The sequence below is a fragment of the Zingiber officinale genome, chromosome 4A (assembly GCF_018446385.1).
Source record: "Zingiber officinale cultivar Zhangliang chromosome 4A, Zo_v1.1, whole genome shotgun sequence".
NCBI classification, from domain to species: Eukaryota; Viridiplantae; Streptophyta; class Magnoliopsida; order Zingiberales; family Zingiberaceae; genus Zingiber; species Zingiber officinale.
This window is the reverse complement of record NC_055992.1, coordinates 86,549,184-86,555,115: the sequence shown is the minus strand read 5'-3', so window position 1 is coordinate 86,555,115 and position 5,932 is coordinate 86,549,184. Positions and strand designations below refer to the sequence as shown.

The following is a 5,932-nucleotide window of genomic DNA, read 5'->3' as shown; positions in this document are numbered from 1 at the left end:
GCTCATCGGTGCTTTCATTGCGACAGATATTTCCATATTTATCTTATGTATGGTCTAATCAAACATTTATCTCTTAATCTAAGAATCATATTCTTTAACTTATTTTACATTTTTTAGAGACTCGTTAGTGCGTGTGACCCAATACGTTCCCAATTTATCTTGGTCGTCCATAATTAACTACGTAATTATAGAACGATCATGAGTGGCACCTAGTACATCATGATCCCCAATTAGTTGAAAAATCATAGTTGACCCGTGTTAGTCTTACAGAATTGATGGTGTCCAAATATATCAATTTGATTACTAGGAAAATTTCAATATATTCATAATTACACATGTAGAGATAATCACTAGTTGCGATCCAATCACAAATTTTCTCATGCTATGAATTATATTACAGACATTTAGTAAATGAGTTTAAAACAATGAAACATATAATATTCATTTAAATAGTGAATCTAAACTTATCAAATAAATGGAAAAAATTGTAAGGCGATAGCCTTAGGATATCCCTCAAATTCTAACAATACTTTGTTGGACTAACACATTTTACATGGTTAAAATTCATAAATAAGGCTTGGATGAACAATGTCTGAGGCACCTTGGAGGTGCACAGAGGCACCTCGGAGCTGCGTGGAGGTGTCGTAGACCTAAATGAGGCACCCTTGCATAAATAAACTTCGAGGATAAAAGGTTTCTGCGAGAAGGCACCCTGGAATGCATTGGAGGAGCCTCAGAATACATTAGAGACACCTCGGAGTGTTAGAGTGTATACTAAAAGTCTAGCTTTTGTAAACATTTATTTTTGAAATAAAAGAATCACATTGGTCAATATGTGCATTTATTTGTTAAATGAAATTATTCAATTAATTTATATAGTAGATAACATGGAGTGTGGTGTCACACTCAGAAGATCATGTTGTCAATTCTCTATAAATTATAAACAGTTGCTCATGACTAAGATGGAAAGGAACAAACCATCAGAATAGTCGCAGTGTAATTAAGTATTAGTTTATCTTGACTAATAAATTACACTGATACACTTTAAGTGTATTGAGTAGGACCATTTAGGTAAGTTCTTTTTGTACTAACTTAGTAAAAGAACTAGACCTTAGTTATTATGGAAGTGTGTGCTCTTAATCCTAATATAATAACAAGCACATATATTTAATATTTATTTCTTTGACTTATCAAAGGGTGAGGTTTAGCTCGATAAATCAATATGCCCGATAAGTTAGGAAATGATATTACTTATAGTGTGTGTTGTTGATTATAGAAGGAATATGTGTCCTAGTTATCTAGGTTGATAATGTTCCCAAGAGGAGCTCATAAGGATTGTCATGTTAAACCCTGCAGGTGGACTTAGTCCGACATGACAATAAAGTTGAGTGGTACTACTCTTGGAGCTAGATATTAATTAAGTGAGTTGTCAGTAACTTACTTAATTAGTGGACATTCGTAATCTTAAACACAGGGAGACTAATACACTCATAATAAGAATGAGCCCATAATGTAATTTGGGATTGGTGCGGTAGTGCGGTAATAACTCTCTAGTGGAATGAGTTATTATCGATGAACTTGAGTTGTGTGTTCGAGGCGAGCACGGGATACTCAAGCTCATCGGAAGGCCAAAACCAATTTCTCCTCTAGGTCCTTGTCATAGCCTCATTATAGCCTCAAGTCCATCCAAATGTAAAGCTCTTCTTGGTGTCCAAGAAGTGGGCCAGTCCAATACTTGGTAACCAAGCAAGGGGCCGGCCATATCCTCTTTATAGGGGTCGGCCCTTTGCTTGGTGACCAAGCAAGGGGCCGGCCACATCCTCTTTATAGGGGGCGGCCCTTTGCTTGGTGACCAAGCATGAAGGGGTCGACCATAATATTCAAACAAGAAGGGTTGTTTTTGAATTTTTAAAATCTTCTCTTTGTAAAAAAACTATAAGTTTTAAAAGAGATATTTTAATTTTAAAAAAACTTTCCTTATTTAAATTTGGCCACATGTTTTAATAGAGAGTTTTAAAAGTTTTAAAACTTTCCTTTTTTAACCATCCTCATGATTTAAGAAAAAAAAGGGAGAAAAGTTTTAAAATTAAAATTTTCTATCATCATGTTAAAAAAGGAAATTTTGTAAGAGAATTTTTAAATTTTAAAACATGGTTTTAATTTTTAGAACTTTCCTTTTTTAACTCCTACTTTAGAAAAGAGAGCTTGTAAAATTTTATAAGAGTTTTCTTGTAAAATTTTATAAACAATATATTTCCTTTTTCCCCTTGATGAGGTGGCCAACCACCTTGCTTGGTGCCCAAGCAAGTGGCCGGTCATATTAAATTAATTAAAATCATCACAAAATTAAAATTGGTGATTGATTCAATCAAGAGGAAAGAAAAGGAAAAATAAAAAGGAAAAAGGAAAAACTCTTGGATGATTTTATTTTTTGTAAAAAGTTTTTCCTTGTTTGCCTTGGGCAAGTAATATAAAAGAAGGGGTGAGGGGGCTTCATGAGACACAACTCTTATTCTTTGGCTTGGAGACTCTCTTGGTGGTCGACCCCTCTCTTCCTCTCTTCTCCCTTTGCTCTCTTTTCTATTGTGGTGGTGGTGGCCGAATATTACAAGGAGGAGAAGCTCTTTTGGGTTGTGTTCATCTTGGAGGATCGTCGCCCACACGACGTCCAAGGCGAGGCGAGGAATACGACAGAAGATCTCGAGGTCATTAGCTTACAAAGAGAAGGTATAACTAGTAATTTTCTTCCGCATCATACTAGTTATTTTCTTTGTAAGAATTCTAAATACAAGAGGCAATTAGATCTAGTTTGTCGAATTTATTTTTCGAGTTTGTGTTTTCTTCTTTTTCGAATATGTTATTCGATTGTTCTTTTTGGTTAACCTAGAGTTATTTAAGGAAATTAAATATTAGCTTTCCTTAAAAGGCTTTGTCTAGGCGGTGGTGGTTGCTCCCATATCCAAGAAGGTCATGTGTCTCGTCATACAGTCCTGGAAGCCAATTTTGAAAATTAATATTTAATGAAATTAATAACTTAGGTAGATTTGAATCAATAGTGTTAAGTTTCGCTTGCGATTCAAATCTAAACCATTAAGAACAGATAAGTTAAATTTAGAATCAATGATGTTAAGTTCCGTCTGCGATTCCTAATTTAACTTCTAAAAAACACAATAGGTTATTTAAGGAAAGGTTCGACACTTGTACAAAAATTTTTGTACAGTGGAACCGGTACGTTTCCTAGGACTAACCAACACGGAGTGCTTGGAGGCACCCTCACATGAGAAACCGCAAGACTCAGAGATGATAGCGGCTGAAAATTTAGAGATCAAGTTTGAGGTTAGAGGTGCCTCAGATGAGGTTGGAGGCACCCTCAACACTCTATAAAAGCACTGTTCGACCAGCCACAAAGCAAGTTCTTCCTGTTGGATCGTAAAGAAACGCTAGAAGGGGTAAATAGCGTTCGTCGAAAATCGAAAAAGAAATCGAGTACTTAGCTGAAGAGAAAAATTGAAGCAACACTAACACACCAAGTTTTACTTAGTTCGGAGTCTTCATCGACTCCTACTCGAGACCCACACGTGAAAGTACTTTTGGTGGGCAATTCACTAATAGTTTAGAAAAGTATTACATGATAAGTACAAGAACTATAAAATTTACCGACAATAAAGAAAACAAAACTGAGTCGCAGGTTATCGGAGAAGCTTCGCAACGTCGCAGGAGCATCTTTAGAGTAACGCGCAAGAGAGAAATCATAGAAGAAAGTTGTTATTTGGCTCTTGGTGGAAGGCTGCTTATATAAGCAGTTCTGAGTGCCTGGATCCCTTCCGGGCGGCTGGACCGTGACCTTAGCCTACCCAATTAGCGCACTCCAAGCTGGCAATGAGATAAGTTTTGGCATTCCGAGCGCTCGGACCCCCTTTTCCAATAACTCATTTTCCTACAAGAAAAGGCTAGTCTGAGGCAATAAAAATTATACTACCCTGCAAAGCAAAGTTAGCACAATATAATAAATAGAGTAGCAATTAGATTCTATCTCCTCAAGACCAGAATCTAGTCAAGATCTCAATTTAGATTTCTTAAATAGATCTAAGTTAGATCGACGTCTACTGTTCTCTTAAATGGGGAATGTATCCTCACAAAGTCACTGTAAGGTCCCACAAGTGATAATTAAGGAATTAATTAATAGAAATTTTTAATGAATTTTTAGAAATTTTTAGAAATTTAAAATGAATCAGTATGACATGTCTAAGGTGATGGAATAATTAATATTGATGGAAGTCAAGGTTTGTGTGATAACCTAGATATAAGATCCGGCCGTACCTTTTTCTTTCCCTGCCCTAAAAACCCCCATTCTTCTCTCCTTTCCTTTCTGACAGCGCCTACTTCACGCCTCATCTCCTCTCCGCCCCAGCGACGGAGCTTCTCACCTCGACACAGCTCAGGCCAAGCTTTGCAACTCATAGCCGATCCCGTGAGGGACATCCTGATCGGGCGAAGCTCATCCGCAGAGCAGCATCCGGGGCGAGGATTGCTGGCGGGGATGCGAGAAGTAAAAGGCAAGTTCATTCTTATATGCTGGTATGAGATCGGAGGGGTAAGGAATGGGTAGTTAGATGGATTTAAACTGCTTGTTTGTGATGCCGATGGTTCGAAGGGGGGCGTTGCGATTTGACCGTTCCGTAATGTTTTGTTTCAATCGATGAATCTTGCTGGTTTCCACTAAGGATTTTTGGTGGGTGTTATCAAATTAGGTTTTGCTCGGGTTTTCTTGATAGCTTGAGTTTCGTAACTAGATCTTGTTGGTTTTGGCTATTTTGTGGACGCTTTGTTCCCTCCTAGTGTTTTAAGGTTTGATCAAAGACATGCTGGACTGATTTGGAAGGTGTGACTTCATTTTTTTTATTGTTGTTTTGTTCTTCGTATAGCTGCAATTCTGGTGTGGATGCACTTCAATAAGGTTCAGGTTCCTCAGATAGCTATGGATTCCATGCGATTTTGCTTTGATGTGGTTTTGTTCCTCAGACAGCTGTGGTTCTGTGTGATTTCTATTTGGTGTTGTTTTATTTCTTTGAATAGCTATGGATTGTTGAGATTTACGCCATGAGTACGGATGCCTTTTCTGCTGTCACTGGAATGCTGTATAAACTTGGAATGTTGTGGGTTTCTCCGCGAGGTTGTTCTGGGTCGGTGTAGTGCTATTCGGCTTTGTTTTGTAGATAGTTATGGAGTTGTGTTTCTGCTTTCCTTTGTTTCACAGCAATTGTTGGGTTTTAAGCTTTATTCGGTGAAACTTTGGTGTTCTTATGGTATCTTAAGTTGCTGGTCGGATTTGAATTAGAACAATAATAATGGTCGGAAGCTTTGTTTCTGAATCGCTATGTAATCTGAAGATGTTCTGTTCTCCAAATAGCTGTGGATTCGTTGTTGATTTTAATTCTAAGATGTTCCGCCTTCTTACATAGTTACAGATTCTTTGTGAATTTTGGGAAGTATGGATTTGATTCAACGTTGTTTGCACCCTGTTTTGCATCACTGAATTTATATAGCAGGTGAGAATTCAATTCGATGTTATCCTATTTGATTTTGTACGGATTCAATTTGATGTTGATGAGGTTCTGCTTCTCCAATCAGTTTTTGAAATCAAATTGATGTGTTTGGCTGCTTCGATTAATGGATGCAATGGTGATCTTGGAATTTTGATTCATTTTATTTCACGGAGTCTTGCGATTGTTGGGATTGGGATCAGTTGGGAGTTTCGTTGGATTTTTGCTTTGTAAAGTCGTGATGGTATTCTTGTATAGCTGTTAAAGGATCGTGGAAGTTTTATTGTGGTTTTGCTGTGGTTCTGCTGTGGTTTCCTATAGGGATTCGGGTAACAGGAATCATGTGTCTTTGCTAGTATTAATATTGTGATCGGTTCTCAGTTTGGATA

The 5,932-nt window shown here is 37.4% G+C and overlaps 1 long non-coding RNA gene across 1 annotated transcript; it reads left to right on the top strand.

Moving 5' to 3' along the window:
• Window positions 1–4,297: 4,297 nt before the first annotated feature.
• LOC121970082 lies at window positions 4,298–5,932 on the top strand. Its single transcript, XR_006108835.1, has 2 exons — window positions 4,298–5,549; window positions 5,632–5,932. It is a non-coding gene; the product is annotated as an uncharacterized LOC121970082 (long non-coding RNA).